Genomic DNA, 26,996 nt, shown 5'->3' on the forward strand with positions numbered 1-26,996 from the left:
AAACAGGCACAATACCAGGGTTTTCCAATTAACACCTCCACGATCCCTAATTAGTGCAATTAACGGACTGATGGATGCCGGGGTTTACCGAGGAGGCGGGGCCGGTGCATCCCCCAGCGCGGCCCTTGCAGGGCGCAGGAGCATGCGCGCGGCTGCAGGGGCCCAACCCCAGTTCTTTGGGAAGCATGGAGGGAGGGTGGGACTACAGGTGACCTGTCCCGGGGGCAGGGGTGGCGGTTTGAGTTGAAGGAAGGAGACACTGTGTCCAGCCCTCAGAGCCTGGGATCTCTGCAAAGCCCCCTGAAGGCCTGGCTGAGACCAGGAGCTGGAAACCAGGGCATCTGGTCCCAGCTTGCCCTCCTAAGTGCTGAGTGACCTGGGCCGAGTTAACTGCCTGCTTTTCTCCTCTGGATACTAGGGAAAACGCGACTGGATGTAGCTATTTATAATGTACAATACCCCTATCCTCTTCTCAAAACAGACTGGGCAGCAGCCTGCCATGAAAGACAGATAAAGATTCTTAAAATATGTTATCATGGGGCGGTAGGAAGGGAGAATAAATGGATTAAAAAACCCTAAGGCTGAGGATGTCAAACTTGAGCATAACAGAATGGCCTGGGAGAGCTTGTTCACACACAGGCAGCTGGGCCCCAGGCCTGGAGTGAGCCTGAGAACAGGCATTCTTAAAAAAGGAAAAAGGCAGTAGGGCTTGGAGGAGGAGCACTGGCTACTTATGAGCCTCCTGGTGGCCGAAAGCAGATGAGCCATCTCATCCCCAAGGCCACTCATTCGTTCATCATGGACCACGTGCCTAATTGAGCCACGCCCTGAAGATCTGTCTATACAGGATATGGAAATGGGACCCCTGCCCTCCAGGGCTTACAAACCTCAAAGCAGCCAGTGCAGCCCTGGCCAGGTAGCTCAGTTGGTCAGAGGGTGGTCCTGCTATACCAAGGTTGCAGGTTTGATCCCTGGTCAGGGGGCACATACAACAATCAACCAAGGGTTGAAACCGGTTTGGCTCAGTGGATAGAGCATCAGCTTGCGGACTGAAGGGTCCCAGGTTTGATTCCAGTCAAAGGCATGCACCTTGGTTGTGGGAACATCCCCAGTGGGGGGTGTGCAGGAGGCAGCTGATTGATGTTTCTCTCTCATCGATGTTTCTAACTCTATCTCTCTCCCTTCCTCTCTGTAAAAAATAATTAAAAAATCATAAATTAAAAAATCATAAAATATAAAAAAAGAATAAACCAAGAAATGCATAAGTGGGACAACAAATCAACGTTTCTCTCTCTCTCTCTCTCAAATCAGTTTTTTTTAAAGCCAGTTCAGTAGTATCCTAAATGCTCTGAGGGCAACTGGTAATCAGGAGGTCTTATTCCCCCTCCTTTTTTTGGGGGGGGGGAGGGTCTGAGTAAATCTAACATTTGTCTTTTTGAAAGCTTAGCCACTCATAGAGTTTGGGCTGTGAACAAACTCATTCTTCTCTCCTCTCCAATGGCTGGCCAGGAGCATATTTCACCAGCAATGACCCTTCGTCCGTTCACTGGCTCAACAAATCGAGCACCTACAGCGTGCCCGGCCCTGTGTGTACAGAGACCCGAGCAGAACGGGACCCAGGCCCTGCAGTCCTGGAGCTTATGTTTCAGCTGGGGGGTGGGGGTGTGTGTGGGGGCAGGTTACAGATAAGGACTCCAGTAAGTAGATAAGCTCACATAAAATAAATTGTATCAAATAGGAGTACAGAGAATAAACGGAGGGTTCTGATTTAAATGGGGGAGGGGCACTTCTTTTGAGGAAGTGCCATTTACGCTTAGAAATAAAGGGTAAGAAGGGACTGGCCAGGCAGAGAGTCCACTGAATGCAGGGAAAACAGCATGTGCAAACGCGCTTCTTTTTCACACGAGGACACCAGTCTCAAGACTTTTTCAGGGCACACATGTGGGTACCACAGGGAACAGAGCATGAATGTGCCATGTATTTTCTGTCTCTCTTCTTTCTCGCTAGCCTGCGATCAGATCTTACTCGTGTCAAGGGACATTCAGCCGAGGGCTTTTCAGACCAATAAGCACTGGTGTTACAAGTAACTGGAGGGTGCCTCCCAATCTGTCATCCACAGGCCCAGAGACCACCCTCCTCCCCTCTCCCCCCCCCTCCCCTGCTCCTCAGCTCAGGCCCCAAGGCCCTCTGGCTCCAGGCTGCCAGGTGAGGGGAGGGCTCAGGAAGGACCCTCTTGGCCTTGGCCTTCCATAGCCAGCCACTCGTTTGCCATCCTATCTGCTGACCCTTCTCTGGTCTCTCATTCCCTCAGTGATGAGAGCGCTGAGCAGTGGGGCCACCACTTGGATTCCTTGTTCGTCATCTGGGTCTAATACCAATAAAGCTTCCTTTCGGGTGTCCGATAAAACACACCATGTGGAGGTGTCCAGGGGAGGGCTGTCACTCTAATTACGGGGCCCAGGAGATCCTCCTGTGCAACCCCACTCTGAGTGGGCTATGTTGTAAACATGGATCCCAGCCCTTGTTTGGTTCAGCACTCAGGAAAATGAAGCAGGACCCCAAAGGTGAGAATGTCTCTACAGCTCCAAAAGGGGACCCCAAACCAGAGCAGGGTCAGGAGTCACAGGACCACGTGCTCTCTGAGCAGGCCAGCGGCATCTCTCCCCAAACAGCGGGGGAGAGGGGTGTCCCTGAGTTCCCAAGAAGCCTAATCCCTCTCCAACCCCTGCCCTCCTTGGTGCTTTGGGACGCACCCTTGGGTGGGGGGCGGGTCAGAGGCTCACACCCTAAGCTTAAGGTGACCAGACGTCCCGATTTTGAATAATTAGAATCGGGACTTTTTAAAAACACCGCAGGGCATGGGACAAATTGTTCAAAATCAGGACTGTCTCGCTGGTCACCTTACCTGAGCTTCCTCTGTACTCCCAATGCTGCCTGACACTCTCTCTAAAGACCCCCTAGGAGCCACCTGCCCCAGACCTGGGGACCACCTGCGGCCTCTTCGCAGCACAAAACCTCAGGGCCCAGGAGCTCAGTGCAAGCAGCGAGGTCGGTTCCAGGTTCTCTCCCAAGTTTCAAACAATGATTTTTTAAATCATAAAAGTTTTTTTTTTAAAAAAACCACCTCTTGGTAGAAATTTTTGAGGGAAAACATAAAAGAAAAAAAACAATCAGTGCCCATAGTTCTACCACCCAGGGAGCCAGCCCCGTGGACCCGCCCCTTCCAGTCAGTCCACTCTCACTCTCTTGGCATATAAACACCGAAAAAGTGAAACCGGGGTCAGAATCGGTGCGTGGTTTGAATTTTCCTATTTTTCCACTCACCACTTACTATCATAACCATTTCCACATGACACCAAATATTTTAAGCAACCGTTTTTTAGTGGCCACATAGTTGCTTGAAGGGGCCGCGTGTTCCAGAACTCACTGAGCCACCCCCCTGGAGTGGGACATCCAGACATTACCTATGTTTTTGCGATGACTCTACAATAAACACCCTTTATGCGAACAGAACACGCTGCTTTTTCTATTTACTTAGCATACTGTTTGAAAGGCAGAATTGCATACTGTTAAGGCTCTTGATACATTTATTCCCTAATTGATGTCATAAAATTTGTACCAATTTTGCCCTCCCTTCAGCAATATGCCATATCCCAGAAGACTCACAAGCCACTCAGCTTTTTAGAGACCTAATTCCATTCTCATCTCCTTCAGAAGATTCTCAGATCCTGTGTAAGGCACTCAGGTCAACGCTACAAACCTTGTCAAATCTGGATGCATTTACAAGGCACACAGCTGGGGGGGGGGGGGGCGGCTTTGCCTGCAACTGATACTGAGAACTGGGGTCTGGGGCACAGGAAGGTGAGTAAAATCCAACCCTTACTTTGGGGGTCTTTGCAGTTTGGTGGAGGAGAGAGATACACAGGCAAACAAGCATTCACAAAAATACCCATACCTGTGCTCCAACCTGGATCAATTAAATTAGACTGTTTTGGAAACTGAGATCCAGGAGTGGACAATTTAAAAAGCTTTCCAAGAATCTAAACTTCAAGTGCAGCTAGGGTTGATAACCTCTGGCCTACATAACATACGAACTTCATAACTATTTTGTTAAATACACCCGGGGGGTCTATATGTGCCTGGAGGGAATGGGGATACTCTGGGAAGGCTTCCTGGAGGAGGTGGCGTCTGAGCTGTCATCAGGAAGTGAAGCCTGAGCACACAATGTGTGAATATGGGTTATTCCTAGTCATACTCATTCCACTCAGAGTCCTATGTAGTCCTTTCCCATATCCTGACCCGCCCCTCCTCGTTCTCCACACAACCTGGAACTCACACCCCGGATGAAGGAGGAACCAGGCTTTGAAGATGTCTTGACAAGGCCACCTGGCTGCTAAGAGGATGAGCCCAACTGAAACCTGCGCTCTTCCAACTCCCAAACCAGGGCTCTCTTCGCCCCTCAGAGGTGGCAAAGCCCCAGGGCGGTCACTCTGGAATTCCCCTGGAATCTGGGCCTTTCCTCACCACCTCCGGCACCCAGCTCACTTCTCACTGGCCCCAGCCCCAACTGCTCCCACCAGGCCCTCGCAAGGTGGCCGGCCTCAACACTCCTTCCCGGTGCAATGACCAAAAGGAAAAATTGACAATAAGAGAAAAAAAAAAAAAAAAAAAAAAGAACCAAAGATCCCACTCCATCTCATTAAGAAAGTAAACATAAGAGCCATCTAAGTGTCTAATTAAGCTTCTAATTAGTCCCTGCTTGTTACTAATGCAAATTAGATTACTCCGCTTAACTACAGCATGTCCACAACACCCTTGTTAATTGCGGCCTTTTGAAATTAAATTACTCCCTAATTAGCATATCAAAGCCATTGATTCGGAGCTGGGAAAGATGAGGGCAAGAGGAGGCGAATGCCAAGTTTGGTTAATCAGAGATGGCTAATTAAATAGTGACGTCTTTTGTGGGGGGCCTGCTGGTGAAGGGGCGGGGGTTACTCACCCATGGCTTGAGTGGCCATCTGGAGCCTGGTTCTGATAGTGCCCTTGGCACCACGGGGCTCCCGCGGACACGGGCGGGGCTCCCGCCAGCCTGGGCCAGATCACAGGGCCCGGCCCTCCCTGGAGCCCTGGTTGCTGTGCTCAGCCCCAAGGAGGTGCTCTGGCCCAGCCCTTTGTCTCCAAAATGAAATACCTAGGTGTGGCTTCCACAGGGATCCTGGGTACCAACTTAGGGGAATGCAAAACACATCCACATCTGAATGTGCATGCGGCAGCATCCTTCCTCCTCTAAGTTCTGGAAGGGGACTCCTGCCCGGTTCTTCCCCAGTCCCAGCCTGTGATCCTATCCTTAGAACAAAGTCTCCCTCACCCCCCACAAGAAGTACAAACGTTTGGGGGCAGACTAGAGTTCACTTGGGCAGGGGTAGGCTGGTTTCAGCTTGGATAGGTCCGAGACACAAGGCCCTGTAATTCTTCCCATGGTAAAAAGCAGGAACAACCATCACAGAAGGCCACCAGTTCTTACGAAGCTGTGTGAGAATCAGACTGGGCCGGGGGTATCCTTAAAGATCTCCTCTGAGCTCTTGTACAGACCCCACATTCGACAGGCGAATTCCCCACGGCGGAGTTGCAAGCCATAATGCCCACGGGCGAGGCTGGTCATCTAGGAGGCCTCGGGAGAAGTCGGGGGCACTCAACCAAGTCTACCCTTAACCACACAGAAATGTAGGCTCGGCGTTGGCAGTGTTTGGGTTTTTAAAAGAGAGCCAAGCGGGGATATTTGTGTGAAATTCACCGCTGTAAACGCACAAGGGGTGAACTTAGTCAATCTGTGACCTCAGCCCTTACGGCCGGCATTCCAGAGGGACGGGCTCCAGGTGGCTGGGGGACCCTGGACCAGGCAGATCACCTCTAAGGGCCTGGCTCCTTCACCTGTCAAAGGAGAGTCAGTGCCACTACTGGAACAGGGAGGTATGTGAACTGGCAAGACATGGTTCCTCACTCAGGGCCTGGTGACCACCTAGTTCTACTTGGTACCTGCCACCATCTCTTCCCAGATTGGAATGTCTTCTAGAACCTTCCTCCTCCATCTTCCATGCTGGAGGCAGAGTCTAGGTCCCCAGGTGGCCTTGGAAATGCTGAGGGCTTGTTTCTGCACACGCCTGAGCTGACTGCTGGGTAGCTAGGAGGCACCACACACCTGGGCCCCCCCGTCCCCAACCCCCATCCCCACTGAATGGATCAGCCCTAGTAGGGCAACAGCTCCTAAATGTCTCCTTTAAAAAAGAGCTTTCGCAAAAATCCCGGTGGCTGACGGTGCCCCCTAGCCTGTCCTCCATGCCCGCTTCCCGGGCTAGGGTGTATTATGTGAAGGGGGGGACTCTCTGGAGTCTGTCCCCAGACTCGCCTCCCCCAATCCTGCTCTCCAGGTTTCTCACCAGCAGACCCTGCAGCACACGGGGTCAGGGTCAGGGTCACATTCCCAACGGATGAGGCTTTGTTGACTTAAGGGCGGATCAAACAGAGCCCAGGGGACAGACAGGAAGGGGCCCCCCACGCTCAGGGGAGGGTGAAGGGTAGGCAGTGCCCAGCCCAGGGGTCTTCAGCCAAGCCGGCTGGGAAGAGGGGCCCGCAGCCGGAGCCGTGGTTTTAATACTAGGAAATACGTAAAATTAGAAGCGAGGCAGATGAGGAGACACGGGGAGGGGGCGAAGCCGGGCTGTCCTGGCTGCGAGGGGGGAGGGCCAACGGCGGCACGCCGGGGCCGAGCCGAGGCCGCCTGGCTGAGCTCTCTCTCCCAACGAGATTCAATTAATTGATAACAAGAGGCATCAAATTAATTTCTGGAGGATGTGAGATTCTGATGAAGGGAAATCTCCTCGATGGGGATCGGGAGGGAGGGGCCGGGAGCGCCCCTCTAATCAGGCAGAGCTGCCTAATTGGGAAGGAGGAGACCTGCGTGGGCCGGGGTCAGGCCCTGGGCCCTCCGGGGACAGAGCGGATGAGACAAAGGGGAAGTGCGCGGAGACATCGGGGCTCTCCCCGCCAGAAGCCCCACCTTCGCTGCGGGAAGGGGTGGCCGGGAGGGGCGAGTGGAGGCGCCCTCCCCGATGGCACAGTTAGGAAAATCGAGGCCCGGAGAGCAGAGGTCATGCCCAAGGTCGCAGAGGGGACGAGGAAGTTGGGACAGAGCGTTCCGCCCCTCCCCGGTGAGACCCACTTTCTCCGCAGCGCGAGGAGGGCCGCACGCGGGTGGGAAGCCTCCGCGGGTGGGAAGCCTCCGTGTGGCTACAAGGCAGAGGCCAGGCCCACCGGGCCACCCCTCCTCCGGCGCCCCTGCACCCCGGCGGGCACGGGGCGGAGTCCGTCTGCGAGGACATCCCCTCACAGCAGCCGGGGCTCAGGTGTCAGACCTCCAGGCGCTCCTGCCAATCGCCCCGGCCCGCAGGGAAACGCTGGCCGGCTGGCAGCCAGAGCCGGTGCGCGCAGCTGGAGAGCACAGGTCCGGGGATCCAGAGGCTTCTGAAAGGAGGGATTCTCCCCTGTGGACCGACTGCACCCTCATCACCTCCGCGACCTCCAGACTCCCTTCCTGCGGCGATTCCCAGCTAGAGAGGCGCCAGCCTCTGCAAGCTAGGGAGGTCTCCACGCTCCTCCCCAAGCGCTCACAGCAGCCGCCACCCGCCCCTCCCTCCGTGCCCTGCCCCTCACTCCCTCGCCCTGCCAATCTGCAAAGGCCAACATCCCCATCTCCCAACCCCCGAAAGCGCCCTTTCCTTCCAGAGTGCAGACAAACAACTGCCCCAGGAGCCCCTGAAGGAAGCACACTGCTACCCTCTTTGGACCAACTTCTCCAGCCTGGGTGTCCTGGAAATGTGGGCTTGGCTGGGGAACCTGCCAGCAAAGGAAAAAAGAGCCCCCTCGTCCACCCATCCTCCAGGGCCCTTCACGCAGCCCAGCCCTCGGGAGGGCTCTGCAGGGGCCAGCACAGGCATCCTGTCCCGCTGGGGTGGGGTATCAGGACCAGAGCCCGCCTCCTCTCCGAAAGATGCGTGCCGGGGCACTTAATCCATTCCCAACTCCCTAAGTCCAAGCCAGCCGCCCTCACAGGGCCACGGCACACACTAAGCTCCACAGTGTTTGTGGGATGAAGAGGAGTCCCTGTCTCCATCCCCTGAGCCACCCTGCCATCAAGTCTCGTCCCCTGTCCCTCCTGCACTCTGGTGGGAATTCTGGGTAATCCTGCCTGCCTTGAACAAATGCCAGAGGGTCACTATTCTACACACTCCACTTGGTTACTGTCTGAGGAAAACACACCATCTGGCCCCCTCCCCCCTCCATCCTGCCTCTGCATGGTAGCCCAGGTGCCATGAGGGAGAGGAAATGTCACTCGGCCTGTCCTGCGTGACCCATGGTCCCACGCACCCTCAGGCCCAGCGTGGCAGGCTCCAAAGGGGCCTGGGAAGGTGGGCAGAGCTGCTGGGATTAGGGGCACAGGTCACGTGGCAATGGCTATGGCCAGGGCTAGGGAAGGAAAGATGCCAGGCTGCACTGGAGAGAGGGAAGTCCAGCAAAGGCAAAACCCCACAGAGGGTCAGCGGGCGTCCTGGGCAGGGAGCAAGGGGAGGGAGGGCATGGCCAGGCCCAGGCCGGGAGGGCTCCCTGGAGGCACTGACGCTTTGATTCCATGGTCCTGCCCCTGCGGCCTTTTCCACATGTGCACCGTTTGTGCTAAGAGCTCTTGGTTTCCAGCTCAGGTGTGCTCAGCGCCAGCCACTGCATCACCACCACATGGCAAGCCCCAAGGTTTGGAGTAAAGATGCTTCCTGCTCTGAGCCCAGCATGGGGCGGGCAGCAGGGAGGCTGTGCATTTCCCTTTCTGTGGAGGATCCAGGAAGGCAACGCTGAGAGAGCCAGCAACGCCAGGCTCCAGGAAGTTTCTCTTTGCTTTTTCGAGACGGTCCATCCAAGGGTAGGTACCCAACTGACCTGAGACTGGCTGCCAGACGTGTATTCCAGGAGGCTAGGAAGCTAGGGTTTCAAACCATCGAAGGCTCTCTTTTTGGGAGGCGATGCTACCAGCTAGTACTTTTCCTCCTGTGTTCTGGGGAACTGTCCCTCCCATTTCTATTTGTCTCCACCAGCATCTCAGGAGGCCACGGGAAGGAAAACAGGCACATTCCAAGGTCAAGGGCAGAGGGGTGGCCCACACCTGAGCTTGTGGAGGGAGGAGGGGAAATTAGCAGGACCTCCCACACCCTTCTCCCCCCCAACCCCCAATCTCCCCCCAACAGCAGAGGCTCCAGCCCCCCGCGTACACCCGGGGTTAGAGGCGCCACGTTTTAGTCCCTGCCCTGACGCTAACTAGCTGTGCACCTCGGTCAAGTTGCTGCTTCTCTCGGGGCTACTTCTTCCCGCTCCATAAAATGGAGGACGGCACTCGAGCATTTCCAGTATTCGGTCCATCAGTGTGGCCCCGCAGTGCTGACTGAGGCTCTGATGAAAAAGCCAGCCCTGTGCCAGGCCCTGTGCTAGGTTCTTTATATCTGCTCTCCCGTTCCACTCCCAAAGGGCTCTCAGTGGGTATCACTGGCCTACTTTAGACGTAAGAAAACTGAGGCTCCAAAAGCTTAATTAAGTGTGTGTGTGTGTGTGTGTGTGTGTCCCGAGGCCCATCACTACCAGCAAGTTCCCAAGCCTTTCTCACTGCGGCCCACAATCTGCCCTGAGAGGCCGAGAAGGAGCCCGGGAATCCTGTCACAAATGGTACCTGCCTGGGTACTTGGTCTGGGAAGCCGGGAGCGTTGGAAGATCAAGACGGGAAACTGCCCGAGTTCCTTGGATGGGGGAAATGCCTATTTTGCAGTTTGGGCTGTTGGGAAAGGAGATAGGGTGCCTACTTGGGGACAGAACGGAGGGGCTTGCATCTTGGCTGGAGAGTCAAAAAAGCCACCAGAGCAGTAGGGCGGCGATGGCTCAGGATGCAGGTAAGGGAAGTGCAGCTCCAGGTGAGGCAGGCAGAGCAGGGAAGCCTTGGGGAGATGACCTTCCCTCCCCTGGCACCTCACACCTCTCTTCTAACAGACACCCTGCTCCCACCCCCTCCCGCTGTGTGATATCTTATCTGTCTCTCCTACCCCGCAAGGTGAGGTCAGAGAGCAAACCCCAGCCCTCACTGCTTGGGCACTCCAGTGCCCGGCCTGGTACCTGCCCAGACAGGGTAGGAGCTCAGCAAACATTTGGGGAATTACTGGATCAAAGGGAGCCCCCTGAGTCCCCCTGCTTCCCTCCCCCCTGAGGAAGAGGTGTGTTTGGAGTAGGGGCCCAGCAGGATATGCACATTCCTGGCAAGGAGGGACCTACCTGCCAGCAGCCAGAAAGGAAGTTTCGGGCCAGAGGCGGAGGAAAGGGGGTGGTAGGGGTGTCTAGGTGTAAGAAAGGCACCTACACAGAAAAAACAAAAACAAAAAAAAACACAGGGGCAGGTCCTTTGGCAAGCTGGGCCCAACCTGCCCTGCCCTGGCATTCCCCAGCATTGCTGTCAGGCCTTTCTCTCCCCCGGGCTCAGGGGTTCCCCAACTCTATAACTCCTGGGAAACCTGCCCAGGCCGGGAGGACAGAAAACCCCACCCAGAGGCCCAGCACTCAGTGCCAGAAGGTTCCCATGGTCTCCCACAACCCAGGGCGAAGGCTGGGGCCAGAGGAAGGTAGTGATTGAAGGGTCCAGAAGCAGTGAGTCAGTTCCTGGTGGGGTCCCGAGTGTGTGTGTGGGGGGAAGGGGGACACCCACAGTGCCACTTCCTCCCCATGCCACCTTGCCCCACTGGCAAGAGCGGGAGTCACACCAGATTGGGGGTTTTTGGAAGGCTCAGATCTACTGGTTCCAGGTGCTCACAGCAGTTCTCAACTCTCCCTCCAGCCTGCCAGGTGACAAAGAGCCCCAGAACCCAGGCCGAGACAAAGTTCCTCAAGTTTAAAACAAACAAACAAAAAACAACAAGCGGCCTGCAGACTTCCCCTTCCCAGGGAACGAGTTGGGCCAGGGGTTGTCTGTTGTCTGACTCTCCCTCCCCAGCTGGGCCGGCACAGCCCAGCAGTCTGCCCTGTGGGGCCCCTGAACCCACTGGACGGCTGGAGAAGAACGGCAGGGGGTTCAGTCCCCAGTCACCAAAGAAAGTGCATTTCTGGGTTCAAATTCTCAGGGCAGTGGTCTCCATTTCCGAGTTCTGTGGGGCTGGTTAGGCCCTCCCCGGGGCTCCAGGCCGCAGGGAGCACCCCGCGTCTCTCTCTGTAGGAGAGGCAGACAGCCGGCCCAACCTCAGGCCCCCACCTTACTTGCCCCTCCAGCTTCAGGGCCATGTCCCTCATCCCCAGACCCACACAGCTAGCTCGCTGCGGGCCGGCCCAGGTGGGGCGGGAGAGGCGGCAGAAGATGCTGACGTGCAAGTGAAAACCCGCATGGGCCAAAGCGCTCCTGGGCTTCTATGGGAGCCGTGGGGAGGGCGGCTTCAGACGCCGGTTCACTCCTCCACACACTTCCCAACGCCAGCCCCCGGCTCCCCGAGGTCAACCTGCAGGCAAGTCCTGAGCTGGGGTGCCAGGCGCCTTCACCCCCAGGCGCCCGGGAGGGCGGAAGCCGTCCGAGCGGGGTGGGAGAGGGATGGGGTGCAGAGGGACCCGGTGCAGAGGGACAAGCCAGGTGCTCTAGGAGCTCGGGTTCTCCGCGATCCCACATCCTCTTCTCCAAACCCGGAGAGCCGGAGCAGGCGCCGGTGTGTGCACCGGGTGCCCCCCGTTGGGGGAAGGAATGGGCCGCCCTCACGGAACCGCGTCCCACGAAATCACACGGTCCCTGGCCGGGGAGGCCGGGACCCCACGGCGCTCAGGGCGCCCCAGCGCCACAGGCTCTGCCGGGGGGTTAAGTTTGTTTGACGTGGATTTGGGGGGGGGGGGGCCCGCAAGGCTGGCCGTGGGGGGCCGTCCAAGACACTCAGTCCCCAGACTGAGTGAGGGTCCCGCTGGCATCGGGGGCAGTTTCCGGGTGGCCTCCGATCCCTCCCCCCCCAATGCGCGCGCGCGCACACACACACACACACACACACACACACACACACACACGCACATGGGGAGGCAGAGCTCTCCTCGATCGGGGTGATGAAGGTTTAAGGCCAGGGCAGCCCCCGCGCCACGCGAGCGCACAAAACCCCAGCACCCGCTCCAAGCGCACGCAAGTCCCCAGAAGTTTTCCGCTCCGCCCCAGAGCCGACCGAGGGATGGGGAGAGCCGGGCCGGTCCCAGAACCTCCCAGGTGCGGCTCCGGCAGCACGAGTCCCCCCTCCAGACCCGGGGCGACGCGGAGAGGGGGGAGGATCACGGCCCCCCATCTGCCTCGGCCAGCCGTGGGGAGTCCCGGGCAGAATGGGGTGGAGGAACTCACTTCCCCACTTCCCTCCCCGGCTCGGGACAGTCGGGCCGGGAAGTATTCTTTGTCTGAGTCCGGGCGGGCGGGCGGGCGAACGGGGGTGTCGCGCCCCCTTGCACCCCATTCCCAGCGGTCCGGCCGGGAGGGGGCGGAGCCGGGATTCTTGGGGAAGGGCGGGCCTCGGTAGCCTTTTCAGCCCCCCCCCCCCCTCCGGCCGACTCCAGCTACCCCCCCCATCCCGCCGCCACCGCCGCGCCGGAGCCCCCACCTGTTCCCCACGCCGCTCGGGGCCGCTCGGGCCGGGCCCGGGGCGGGGGCCGCGGCCGCGCGGGGTCAGGGCGCAGCCGCCGGCCCCGCTGGAACAAAGTGTGCCGGCCTGGGCCCGGCTCCTCCCGGCGCGGCTCCGGCGGGCAGTTTGCAAACACAAAGTGAGCCGGGGAGCGGGCGAGGGAGTGCGCGAGCTCGGGAGTTGGTCTGGCCGCCGGCCCAGCCCCCACGCCCCGTCCCCGGGTTCGGCCGGCCACCTACCTGTCCGGCCCGGCCGCTCCGTGCGGGCTCCGGCCCGTCAGCCCGCGCGGGGCATGGGGCTCGCTCGGGGCGCAGCCCGGGCCCGCCGCCGCCGCCCGCCGGGGCTGCCCCTCCGCGCCGCCCGGCGCCGCGCCGCTCCGGGGCGTCCTCCCTCCGCGCCCGCCGCGCCCGCCGCCGCCGCCGCGCGCCCTAGCCCCGCCGGGGCATCGCACTTTGCGGGCGGCTCGGCCGGCTCCGGCGGCGCTCCTCCTTCCCGGTCCTCCCGCGGCGCTGGTTCGCTGCTCCGGCTCCGCGGCTCCGGGACCCTGGCGTCCCCGCCCCCGGCCCAGCCCTGGTTCCGGCCCGGGCTCCTCCCCGCCGCGCCGCCGCCGCCCGCGCCGCGCCCTCCTCGCTGGACCGGGGCTTCGTCCCGGTCGCCGGGCGCGCTGTCCGGTCCGCGGGGGCGACCGGCTCCGGACTCCGAGGGGCTGCGACTGAGCCGGGCTGCGAGTGGCTGCGAGCGGGCGGCGCGCGGGCGGGGCGGGCGGAGGCGGGGAGGCGGGCGGAGGGGGAAGGAGGGAGCGCGCCGAGAGCCGGGCGGAGGGAGGGAGGGAGCGAGCGAGCAGGCGGTGGAGGGAGGGAGGGAGGGGGGACCAACTTCGAGCGCTACCATAATTCGCCTAAAGCAGGTGCAGCAGCTTTCTCCAGGCTGGGCTGCCGGCCGGGAGCGGGGGAAGACCACGTGGACCAAACTTCTGGGGAAGGAAAGTGGGGACACCGGGGAAAGTCGTGGGACTGTGGACCTGGAAAAAGGGGGAGGGGGAGGTGGAGAGACCCCAGGAATTCACCGGGCCTCTTGTATTCAATGACGTGCTTTGCACACCCCAGTCCTTCTCTGGAGCCTGGAGGTACGGCGAGCCCTGCGCCCACACGGTTCACTGGTTCCCGGCGGGCTGCGCTGGACGCGGGGAGTGGTGGGGCCGGGGCCGGGGCCGGGGGCCGGCCTGTGCCCCTCCTCGCCTCGCTCCCGGCCCCCTCGGCGTGGGGGTCGGGGTGGGATGTTGAGCCGGGGCGGGGGTGTGGGAGGCTGCTTCTGGGCTTTGTGCGCGGCCACCCCGGGCGATCGCTGCCTCCCTCCTCGGAAGGGGAATTTCCCTCCCTGCGCTCTGCGAACCGGCGAAGAAGGGGCCCCACGCCGGATCCACGCGGCCTGGAGAAATGCAAAGTAGACTCCGTTCTTCGGAGACATTAGACTGTAAACAAAACTCAGTGTTTTGCCCCGGAGAACTGAGGGGACTGAGGTGGTGGCAGTCAGCGGGGTGTGTTTGTGTTGGGAGGGGGAAGTCCGGGTGAGGAAAGGCCCAAGATCCCAGGGGGAGGGCGGCGCTGGTAACAGATGCCCCACTCAGAGACCCGTGCCAGCCCCAAGTGCTCCCTCCCACCCTCCGCCGCCCAAACATTTCCCATCTGGCCCTGTGTGTTGGGGTGGGGAGAGGTGAGGGATGGTGGAGGAGCACCCGGGACCAAGGGAGGAAGGGCCCTGCTGTGGGTGGGGGGCCAGAAGGCAGGGGCTGCTGAAGGCTCTCCTGGCCCAGATTACCTTTAGGGGAATTATGGTGAGGGTGGGCAGACACTTGTTGCTTCTGGGGACTGAGCTGGGGGTGCTTCGGGGACTGGTGCTCGGAGTGTGTCAGTGCTGAGGCCTGGGGAGAAGCATGGGGCTTGGGAGAAAAGGATCTTCAGAGAGGAGGCTCCCTCCCTCGTGGGCTGTCCTGTATCACTTGCTCCATTTCTTTTCTGTGAGTGCAGGTAGTGGTTGTCAGGTTAGTGAGACCTGTCCAGGCCCAGGTCCTGGGTATTTGCCCTGGGTATTTGGGTGGATGCCAGAAGCCTGCTAGGGTCCTGCTGGAACCTCTCAGGTATCTCGCTGTGAAATTGTTGGGGGGGGGGGGGGGGGGAGGAGAAACGGGACTCGAAGTGCCATTTATTTGGATACTGTTATTGGAAAGTGTCGTTTCCAATGTAGCAATAGCAGTCGCAATAAGAACAAAATAACACATCTTGCTTTGGAGTCATAGCACATCCCAGGACTCATTTCATTCTCACAATAACCCTGCGAGGTGGATAGGATTATTCTGTCCATTTACAAAGGCAGAAACTGAGGCACAGAAGATGAAGTCGCGTTCCCAGGCTTACACGGAGGCAGGACTCCAACCAGAGCCACCTCAGGACAGGAAAGAGCTCCTGGAGGGCTCTAAAGCAGCACAGCCTGCTTGGGGGTTACCTAGGAGTACCGTTTGGGGGAAGGAAGGCATTGGTCATGTGATCTGATTTATCTTCTATGGAGAGCCAGCTCCATGGGAGTCGGGCTTGTGTGGACTGGGGTGGGGGTGGGGGTGGAGGGCAGAGAGGGGGCAGGGCAGAGCAGGCCTGGAGTCCGCAGGTCCTGTGTGAGTCCAGCTGGACCATGACCCCTTCCCCATCCTTCTTGCAGAGGCCTGAGGTGGGTTTCTGCTGGGGGGGCGAGGGGGAATGAAGGAGGTGACCTCCCTGTGGCTTCTCCACCTCTTAGCAGCTCCCTTATCTCACATGTAGGCTCACTCGCCCGAAGAGATTTCCTGGGAATTTTTTGGCTCTCATTTCCATTTACCCCTCGTCTCCAGGCCAGCTCACTTCCCAGCACCCAGTGAGTCACCGTGGGTGGGGGTGGGGAGCCCAAGGGAGGCAAAAGACCCTGTCTTGTCTTCACCTAAAGGGCATTGTAGTGAGAAAACAAGGCCTCGCTAAAGAGAGGTACAGAACAAACACCCCAAAACCAAAGCAGCCGGTCCAAAGGTCTTCCTTCTGGGGCCGGAGCTCTGGATGAGGGTTCAAAAGAGAAGCCCATGGCTCCCCGGGTGGAGGGACTGGGAACAGTCGGGGAGTGGGGGGGGGGGGCCCTTTCTGTCCTTGTTCCTTCAGAGGGGCCAGGGCCAGGGGCTTTGGCTGTGGCAGGAACCAGGGCCCAGCTAGGAGTCCGGGGTAGAGAGAGGCGGCCTGGAGTCGGACTTCCGCCTCTGTCACTTCTCAGCTGTGTGACTTGGACATCGGAGCCTCAGTTTCCTCATTTACAGAAACTGGGAGGGTGCTTCCCGGAGTGGTGGGAAGGGCGCATGAACAAGTGTGGGCAAAGTCGAGCTCCGTGGCCTCAAAGTGCTTTCCACAGGCACTCGTTCTCCCTTTTGCGAGCCCAGTTTCCTTACCTAACAATGAGGAATGTGGACCTCACAAAACTTCAGATTATGCATATCTCGAGTTTATACTTATTACATGCCTGCTGTGTGCTGCTCAGCATTGTGGTTCTGCTCATTTTATAGGTGAGGAACTTGAGGCTCAGAGAGGTCAAGCAACTCACCCCAGGTGACATAGCGAAGAGGTGGCGCAGACCACCTCTTGTTCCCAGGTCTTCCTTCTCTGAAGCAGATGCCCTTTGCCAGGGGAAGTGGGCTCGTGGGTGAGCTTGTTCGGAGTGCCAAGCCTGGCATTCAGGGCTGTGCAAATTCAGAAACAGTTATCTCCTCATTCCCACAGTCCCTACACATCTGCACCCAGATGTTTTGTTTCCATCCATCTGACTGTTTGACTCTTACCTTTCTCCCCCGTCTAGCCTTTTTTTAGTTGTTAAGGAATAAAACTTTATCGGCATAGCGTAGCAGCTCCGCTCTTAAGTCCATAGCAACAGAAACGCACACATATGTGTGCTCACCAAAAGACACCCGCTAGCATGTGCTTAGCAGCACTATTATGACGGCCATCCACAGTGGAATGAAGTGAATAAACCTTAGGATTTGCATACATGAGCTAGCACTAGGCAATGAGAATGAGCAAGCGATTGTCACACGCAGCAACATGGAGAAATCTCACCACCAGAACATGGAGCATAAAAGCCAGACCCCTGAGAAAATGCACAGCGTGATTCCATTTATCTGAAATGCAAAAATCAGTCAGACTAATTGATGGTGTTACAACTCGGGAGAGTGGCTACTCTGGGTGGGGGAGGGGCGTGGGGGTTTCCTGGCTGTCTGGAAATGTTCTTGTGTGTTTTTTTCATTTGGTTACGTGGGTGTGCACATTTTGTGGAAATTAATTGGGCTGTATGTACACTTATGATTTATACATCTTTTTTTATGCCTAAAAATAAAAAGCGTAAACATGGTTGGTGATCTGGTTGAGTTCTTTGCCTGTCCTTCCCTCTCATTCTCCATCTTCCCCTGCCCAAGGCAGCCCGTTTCCTGAGGTTGGTCATTCGCCTTCCCAACTTAAGTTCCATGCTTGCACTCCTGGAGCACTGTGAGGGCATTATATATATATATATATATATATATATATATATATATATATATATATATATAATTGATTTTTTTACAGAGAGGAATGGGGAGGGATAGAGAGTTAGAAACATCGATGAGAGAGAAACATCCATCAGCTGCCTCCTGCATCCCCCCCACTGGGGATGTGCCCACAACCAAGGTACATGCCCTTGGCCGGAATCCAACCTGGGACCTTTCAGTCCGCAGGCTGACGCTCTATCCACTGAGCCAAACTGGTTTTGGCTGTGAGTGCATCTTGAAACGTGATGTGAAAGGTGGCCTTCTGCTCCTTTGCTTTTACTTTTTGTTGTTGTTTCATACTCAACCTCAGGCTGCTGAGATGAAGTCAGGTGTGCTGCATGAACTCCAGGGTGTTCATTGAAAAGGCTTCTGGAGCCGGGACTGGTTTGGCTCAGTGGATAGAGCGTGGGCCTGCGGACTGAAAGGTCCCAGGTTCGATTCCAGTTAAGGGCATGTACCTTGGTTGCGGGCACATCTCCAGTGGGGGGTGTGCAAGAGGCAGCTGATCGATGATTCTCTCTCATCGATGTTTCTGGCTCTCTATCCCTCTCTCTTCCTCTCTGTGAAAAATCAATAAAATATATTAAAAAAAAAAAAAAAAGGCTTCTGGAGCCTTCCATGGGTTACACAGAGTGTCGGTCTCTGCCAGGCCCCCCATGATGGACAGTTGGGTTGTTTCCGAGGTATGGCCATTGTGGCCATACTGCAGTGGGATTCCTTTAGGGGAGGGCTTCCAGGGCTTTCTGCTGCCTTCTGCTCAGTCGAGTTGTCTCCCCGCTTTCTTCTGTGGTTCCCCCATTCTGGAATCTCCTCCCCTCCCCATATTTCCCAGCTGTTCCTCCTACCCTGCTTCCCAATCTCTCTGACTCAGAAGACCCAGGGTCCGCGCTGGGGGCGGTGGGGGAGGGGTGGAAAGGGGCAGCCTTTCCCTTTGCCACAAAGGCCCCTGTTCCCCAAGATAAATGACGATTTAGACAAAGAAATATTTCATTAAGGGCTGATATCTTAATGAACTGTGCCAGGAACCTTCAAGGCACTCTCTAGACTCCCTCTTTTAAGGGGGGCTCATTCTCCTGGGGGGTAAAGCTTATCAGCTTACCACATTGCCCTGAGTAGAGGACCACGCAGTGAGGGCTTCTGTCCCATGGGGCAGGGGAGGGGAGGGCACCGGGACGGGGGATGGGCCAGCTGCCCTTCCTGGTGCCCCAGCCCTGCTTGCACACCCCCTCTGTAGTCACTTTTAGGGATCCAGACCTTGTCTTGTCCTCAGGGTTGTAGGCACGGAGCTCAGGGCTGATTGGTGGAAAATCAGTCATTAAGGACCAGGAAATGAACAATAATCTGACAAGCAGCGGACAATTTTCCATTAATTAGAACATTTTGGGTCAAACAGGACCCCCTCCACGGAGGGGTTTCCGTGCAGGGAGCGAGCAGGACAAGCACAGCAGCCCCAGCACCCAGCCATGCACCCAGGAAGCGGTGGCCTGGGGCAGGGAGAGGCCAAGGATGGAGCAGGCTCAGAGGGAAGACCCTCCTGCCCTCCCAGGGGCCATCACCCTTGGCAAGTTGCCCCGTGTCTTCCTCCCTGTGAAGATGCTTGGGTTTAAGCTCCCATTCTGCCACCCGCGAGCCTGCGATCCTGAAGCCAGGGGCCCCATCTCAGTTTCTTCAGCTACAGAATGGGAAGGAAGAGGAGGGTCCGGCAGGGGCTGTGAGGAAGAGGAAGGCACGTGCGGGTTCTCAGCAGAGGCGCTGGGTAGGTCAGAGCTGCTGTCATTCATTCTTGGATACTGACCTCCCCCCACTCCCACCTCTTTCCTCTCCACAGCGCACACATTGAAGCTACAATGTTTGGTTAGCTGACTTTTATTTAATAAGCACCTCCTAACTTTATATACATTGTATTGTTTAGCTGTTAACCCCTCGATGCCTGTCTCTCCAACCGGATAATAACCAGTGACAGGGGCCCACAAGCTGATGCACTTTGGGATTTTCTGTGGCACCAGCCAGCATCCTGGGGTTTGCATAGTAGGTACTGAGTGTGTTTTATGATTTGATCAGTTAGAGTCGTGGTTCTCAACCTTTCTAATGCCACGACCCTTTAATACAGTTCCACATGTTATGGTGACCCCCAACCATAAAATTATTTTTGTTGCTACTTCATAACTACGTTTGCTACCGTTACGAATTGTAATGTAAATATCTGTGCTTTCCAATGGTCTTAGGCTTTCCTTCAGCGGTTCTCAACCTGTGGGTTGCGACCAGATCCTTGGAAAACACAGATATTTACATTACGGTTCATAATAGTAGCAAAATTAGTCATGAAGTAGCAACGAAAATAATTCATAGTTGGGGGTCACCACAACATGAGGAACTGTATTAAAGAGTCACAGCATCAGAAAGATTGAGAACCACTGATTTAGAGCAACATTTTTTTTTTTTAAAGAAGAAAACCGTGACACCTCAGGACACGTTGATGCCCTGCAGGGGTCAGCTGGGGGTCTTAACCTTCCTTATGGAATAGCCGTGTCTTCAGTGGTTGGAGGGAAAGAGTTGGAGGTCAAAGTGGGGGGATGTGGATAGAACACGGAACGAGGCAGCACCCTTCCTCCCTCGGGCCACCTCCTCCTCCCAGAGGGCCGTGCTCCCCACTCTTCCCGCTCCTCCCTGCTCCCTTGCCGCCTGTGGTGGGGATGCTGTAGAGCTTTTGGCCGGAGGAGGGTTCCTTCTGCATGGACACCGGAGGCCGGGGGTTCACAGCCGGCAGCCAGCACTCAGGGGGAGGCGCAGAGGGAAGGAGGAAGGTCAAAGCCGAGGTCACCTCACGCTGGACAGAGCCGCCTCGAATTGAGCACGTGCCAGACACTCCTATAGGCATCTCTGGTTCCTACGGTGGCCCCGTGTGGTGATGCTGCCGCGATGGTTTGGGGAGGAGGCCGTGCCCCAGGTGGCAGAGGCAGTGGATGTAGGGTGGCTGTGCAGAGAGATAAGAGTGTGTCTAAGTTCCTGATGACATGTGACGTCTGGCTGGGCCCGTGGAGTGGGGCTCAGACTTTTTCTTGGGTGCCAAAACACGAATCTGAGTCACATTCCGTGCCTGGCCTGGGCCCCGGGCCCACCTCCTTCCCGTTCTCCCGCACCTTCTCTTCTTCCTGGCCTCCCTCCTCTAGTTCCCTCCGCTCTTGACCCCCTCCAGCTCCCAAGGCCTCCTTCATGGTCCTTAGGGCAGGAAGGGCCCAAGCCCGCCCCTCGGGCCTGGCGAGAGGCTGGGTCCTGATTGTAGAGAACCCCGTGCACCAGGCACTGAGCTAACCATGCTTCACGTGTGACCTCATTTCACCTCCAGCTGCCCTCTGAGCTGCCGTGCCCTCACCCTGGCTGCTTACACCTCTGAGGCTTCCGCTCCCCAGTGCTTGTCTGGCCCTGCCCCGGGGGCGGCCTCCAGAGCCCACTCTGCCCCTGCATGGGAGGCCAGAAGGGTCAGGGAATTAATGCCTTTTGGAAGGCCCCCACCCATGACGCTGGGAACTGGCGTACAACTATCCCCACCCCCTGGGCCCTCTGCGGGCCTAACCCAGGTGTGTGTTCTCCGGCTCTCCTGGGGTTTACACACACACACACACACACACACACACACACACACACCCAGACTGAGCCACTCAGGGAGCTGGCTTGCTAACACAGGATTGTCTTCCCTCCTCTCCTTGTCTCAGCCCCTCCCTTCTCCCCTGGGGTTTCCTAAATCAACCCTGTGGTCTGCACTGCTTCTGGGGGAACCCAGCCTCAGTCAGGTTGGGGCTGTTATTATCATCATTTTAAAAAAAAATTATATATATATATATATATATATATATATATATATATATATATATATATATATATATATATATATTGATTTTTTTACATAAAGGAGGGGAGAAGGATAGAGAGTTAGAAACATTGACCAGCTGCCTCCTGCACATCCCTCACTGGGGATGTGCCCACAACCAAGGTACATGCCCCTGACTGGAATTGAAGCCAGGACCTTTCAGTCCGCAGGCAGACGCTCCATCCACTGAGTCAAACCGGTTATGGCTATTATCTGCATTTTACAATGATAAGTCCCGGGCTCTGAGAGGTTGAAACTCACACAGTCCCATTTCATAGGGGAAGGGCAGAGCCTGTGCTCCACTCCCCTACATGGCTCTACCAGGTGGCTTCCCACAGGTCCTGCCCCTGTGCCTCCCCCCACCCCCCCACCCCCAGGCCTGGCTCAGGCCCACTCTCTGATTTGTGGCCTTGAGAGGCTGGGGGTGAGGAGCAGGGTGGGTCAGCACCAGTGACGGGAGAGGGGAGTGTCTCCAGGGCCCCCCCTGCCCCGCTGTGAGTCACCAACCTGCAGACGGAGCCAGCCCCTGGGTCACAGACAGAGAGAGAGCGATGAACACCTCCAGGGCTGGGCATAGAACAAGTGGAGAGAAGTGGGAGCCATGTGGAGTGCTGGCAAAGGAAAGGACTATGCCAGGGTACAAGGGGTGGGTGGGTGCTCTCAGAGCCAAGCGATCTTTATAACACTGTGTTATTCAAGGGACAGTGATCAGACTTCCCGGAACACGCAGCCCCTATAAACCCCCCAAGGTGACAAATGGGAAAGGATTTCCTCGCCCGAGGATATTTTTCTATTGATTTTTAGAGAAAGTGGAAGAGAGAGGGAAAGACAGAGAGAAACATCGATGTGAGAGAAACACATCAATTGGTTGTCTCCTGCATGTGCCCTGACCAGGGCCTGGGCCAGGGAGGAGTCTGCAACCGAGGTACGTGCCCTTGTCCGTAATTGAACCCGGGACCCTTCAGTCTGCAGGCCAATGCTCTGATTTCTTTCTTTCTTTCTTTCTTTTTTTTTTTTTTAAAAAAAATATGTTTTTATAGATTTTTTTTAGAGAGAGGGAGAGAGAAAAACATCCATCCATCAGTTACCTCCTGCACAGTCCTGAGACCTTACAGTGCCCCGAGGATGCTCAGATGATGCTCCAGCAACGTAGCCATACCAGCTGGGGCAGGAAAGGATTGATAGTGAGCTGTGCTCAGCCTGGGAATGTGGAAAGTCCCTGCTGAGGATCTCCAGGTAGGGGAGGAACTGGCCTGCCTCCTTTAAGACAGTGGAGGTGGGCACCAGGCATGGGGCATGGAGCAGGGCTGACATGATGCCCCGAAGGCAAAAGTTGCATGGAGAGAACATCTCACGATTTTCTGCTCGTTTGGTTTTCCTGACACCTGCTTCTGAGCGTAGGTTCTCCCAGACGCAGACTCCGAGGCGAGGACTGCAGTGCAAGTGGTTTATCTGGGAACCGGTCCCAGGAAATACCAGGAGGGGAGTGGGAATGCGCGGAGGCAGGGCGGGAAGCCAGCGTGGGGAGTGTCTTCTCGCAGGTTATGCTGCCACGTGAGGGAGAGGGACACGGTCCGGCTTGGGCTCCGGAAGCCCTGCCAGACACACTGCAGGCACGTTAACTCTCCAGCACTTCCGGCTTGCCTGGAGCTGGTACAAGAGCGTGTCACAGTCAGGGAAAAAGCCCTCGGGCAAAGAGCAGGTGCTGGCAGTAAGCAGCCTTCTCCTCTAGGGGTAAGTGCTGAGATCTGGGCAGGGCGCCAGCACCTACCACCCTCGGCCTTCCCTTCTTCTCCTTGACTTTCCCTTTCTGTGCGCCTTTGCGGGTTCTTGTCATTCCCCAATGTTCCCTCTTACAGGCCTGGTGTTCCCAAGGCTTCAGCCTGGACCCATTGCTCCCCAAAGCGACAGGCGCTCTTGGACAATTCCACCTACTCTCGTGGTTTTTACTACCATCTGTGAGTAGGTGACTCCAAGCCCTGTCCTTGACGTGGATCTTGCTCCCACTCCCCATGTCTGTGAACTTCCAATGATGGCCTGATCAACATACTCCAGACCCATCATCGTCTGCATCCACACCCATGCCCTACCTCCACGTTTCCTCCCCAGGGGTGGCGTCTTTTAAGAGTGTGGAGGTGGGCCTGGTACATGATCCAGCCAGTCACTTCAGAAACTAGATCTCACCCTTTGGTTCTCCCAGTTCCTTCTCTTCACACCCAATCACCAACCTCTGAGGACGTGTCTTCCAAACTAGTTCTCAGAGTCACTTCCTCCTCTCCACCCCAACTCCCACTGCTGTTGGTCTAGATCCTCATGATCTCTATCCTTCTCACTGCTGGCCTCTTCCAACCTGATCTCCTCCTAACACCTCCCTCCTAACACCTTTCTCCAGCCCCCCCTCCAAAGAGATCAAATAGTGCTATCTATATATATATTTTATTGATTTTGTACAGAGAGGAAGGGAGAGAGATAGAGAGTTAGAAACATCGATGGGAGAGAGTCATCGATCAGCTGCCTCTTGCACACCCCCTACTGGGGATGTGCCCACAACCAAGGTACATGCCCTTGACCAGAATCGAACCCGGGACCCTTCGGTCCCCAAGCCGACGCTCTATCCATTGAGCCAAACCGGTCTCGGCAAATAGTGCTATCTAAAGTGCCAATGCTGGGACTGTGAATTGGTGCAGCCACTATTGAAAAGAGTATGGAGATTTCTCAAAAACATTAAAGGTCAAACTACCTTTTGACCCAGCAATTTCACTTCAGTATATTTGTGTGAAAAAATCCAAAACACTAATTCAAAAGACTATAGGCACCCCTATGGTCACTGAAGTGTTAATTATAATAACCAAGATATGGAAGCAACCCAAGTACCCACCAATAGATGAGTGGATAAAAAAAGTGGTTGTACATATATGCAGTAGAATATTACTTGGCTATAAAAAAAGAATAAAACCTTAGCATTTGCGACAGCATGGATGAACCTAGAGAATATTATGCTAAGTGAAATAAGTCAGACAGAGGGAGACAAACAAATGACATGTGATTTCACTTATCTGTGGAATCTGAAAAATAATATAAATGAACAAACAAAACAGACTCATAGATACAGAAAACAAACTGATGGTTGCCAGATGGCAGAGGAATGGGGCTCTTTGTGAGGAAAGGTGAAGAGATTAAGAAGTATAAATTGGCAATTACAAAGCAGTCACAGGGATGTGAAGTACAGCACAGGGAATATAGCCAACTCCATTGTCATAACTATGTGCGGTGCTCGGTGGGTCCTAGACTTACCGCGAGGACCACTCTCTAAGTTTATGTATAACTACTAGGCCATACACCTGGAACTAATATAATATTGAATGTCAACTATAATTGACAAAAAATGTTTAATTAAAAAAAATTTGCCAACCTGAACTTGTCATGCCTTGCTCAAGATCTGTTTCCCCAGGGCCAAGTTCAAGTACCTTGGCCTGGTTTTTAGGCACAAGATGTCCTATCTTCATGAAAAAAAATTTTTAAATCTTCACCTGAGGATATGTTTTTATTGATTTTTAGAGAGAGAGGGAGAGAGAGAGAAACACTGAGAGAGAGAGAGAGAGAGAGAGAGAGAGGTTGGCTGCCTTGCCTCCCTAATGAACCCTGAGCAGGAATCAAACCGGAAACCTTTTGGTGTACGGGATGATGCTCCAACCAACAGAGCCACCCGGACAGGGCTAGGCGTCCTCTGTTAACCTCCGATCCCTCCCCTGGCTACTGCCAGCGCCGCCACTTGAAGCCAGTGGTGGGTGCTGCGTTCTCTCCTCTCCCATCGTCTGCTTGGAACACCTTCCCTTCCGCTGGCTTTCAGGGCTGAGTCCAAGACTCAGCTTAGATGACACTTCCTCTTGGAAGTTTTCCTGGGATGTCCGGATTTGGATTAGGCACGCATGTTTTATGCTTTTGTTTTCTGTGCAAGTGTTAGAACATTCACTTCCAGCGGCTTAGGCAACAAAGGCACTTGACTTGCTTGTGTAACTGGAGAGTCGGGGGCAGTGCTTGCTGCAGGTGCTGTGTGATCTAGGGGCTTACGTCGCTGCTGCTGGGCTTTCTCCGTGGCTCACTCTGACTCATCCTCAGAGTCCTTGGAGGGAGTCCTGTCGGCTTCACACTCACATTCTGCAGAGTTCAGTCCATTGAACTGATTGAGCGAATGCTGGCTTGTTGGGACCTGAGGAGAGATTTACATGCCCTTCCCCAAACCAACCCAAATGGCCAAGGGCTCAGAGTGTTCCACTTCTGGGGTTGGCAGACGGTGGCCGGCTTGTTTCTGTAGCGGCAGCACTGCACAGGAGGCAGACACCAGCCAGCTTTCCGGTAACGGGACAAAAAGTAAACATTTTGGGCTCTGTAAGCCAAGGCCAAATTGAGGATGTTATGTGGGGACTTATATACCGTATTTTTCGGACCATAAGACGCTCCGGACCATAAGACGCACCAGTTTTTAGAGAAGGGAAATGAAGAAAAAAAGATTCTGAAACAAATAGTGTCCTAAAATATTTTATGTGCATTAAAACCCAACATCATAGTCATAAACACATGTAATCAACCCTGTAAAGTAAACAGCAGCATTTAGAACCATTTTAGAGCCGGGCAAGCACACAGAGACCACACAGAGCCGGGCAAGTAAAAAAACTTTTTTTTTAAAGTATATGTGTAGGCTATATTTGGACCATAAGACGCAGGGACTTTCCCCCCCCACTTCTGGGGGGGAAAAAGTGCGTCTTATGGTCCGAAAATACGGTAACAAGGGAGGAACAGCCCCCCCACCCAATTTTTATTGATGGGATTGCAGTTACATTAATAACTGAGCCCAATTTGTTTGTAATGCTGGTCTACTAATGAGAAGAATGGGATGGGGGTGTGGGTGGGATATATATATATAAAAGTCAATATATATTATTGACTTTTTTACAGAGAGGAAGAGAGAGGGATAGAAAGTTAGAAAGATTGATGAGAGAGAAACATCAATCAGCTGCCTCCTGCACACCCCCTACTGGGGACGTGCCCGCAACTAAGGTACATGCCCTTGACAGGAACCGAACCTGGGACCTTTCAGTTCCTAGGCCAACGCTCTATCCACTGAGCCAAATGGGGGTCCAAAGTTCATGCTCCCTTCATCAACTTGATGGCATATGCTTATCTATAAAATAATTCTTCGCTCACAGAGCATACAAGAATAGCAGGACATGGCTCAGGGGCCACAATTTTCAGACTCCTGATGAGATCAAACCGTTACAGAGCTAAGGGAAGAAACTGTGGGAAGCTGGAAAAGGAGACAGCAGACCACTCCCATGGTGGCAATGTCATACCGAGATCTTCCCATGTAGGGCTACCTTAGTGATGCACCATTCAGAGTCGGCCTTTGGGGTATTTTATAAGGCAATTCTTTAAGATAAGTTCATGTACATCAGGTCCCCTAATCTTTTTTTTTTTTTTATATAATATATTTTATTGATTTTTTTACAGAGCGGAAGAGAGAGGGATAGAGAGTTAGAAACATCGATGAGAGAGAATCATTGATCGGCTGCCTCTTGCTACTGGAGATGTGCCCGCAACCAAGGTACATGCCCTTGACCGGAATCGAACCCGGGACCCTTCAGACCACAGGTGGATGCTCTATCCACTGAGCTAAACCGGTTTTGGTGGGGTCCCTTAATCTTGATACCATTCTTATAAAGTATACTAGTGTCCTGGTGCACGAAATTCATGCATGGGGTTGGGGTGCTCCCTCAGGCCAGCCTGCACCCTCTCCAATCAGGGACCCCTTGGGGATTGGGCCTAAACTGAC

At 55.4% G+C, this 26,996-nt stretch overlaps 1 protein-coding gene across 6 annotated transcripts in view; it reads right to left on the bottom strand.

The window, feature by feature from the left end:
- FOXP4 (forkhead box P4) overlaps positions 1–13,459 on the bottom strand; it is a 53,791-nt gene extending 40,332 nt beyond the window's left edge. Inside the window, exon 1 of one of the 6 annotated variants that reach the window (XM_036413750.2) lies at positions 12,950–13,459. The gene's annotated coding sequence lies outside the window, so the exon portion shown is untranslated. The remainder of the gene's footprint in view (positions 1–12,949) is intronic. The other 5 variants (XM_036413746.2, XM_036413743.2, XM_036413747.2 and 2 more) reach the window with 5 other exon arrangements.
- Positions 13,460–26,996: the final 13,537 nt, after the last annotated feature.

The sequence above is a fragment of the Pipistrellus kuhlii genome, unplaced genomic scaffold, assembly GCF_014108245.1.
Source record: "Pipistrellus kuhlii isolate mPipKuh1 unplaced genomic scaffold, mPipKuh1.p scaffold_m20_p_5, whole genome shotgun sequence".
In the NCBI taxonomy this organism is placed as follows: Eukaryota; Metazoa; Chordata; class Mammalia; order Chiroptera; family Vespertilionidae; genus Pipistrellus; species Pipistrellus kuhlii.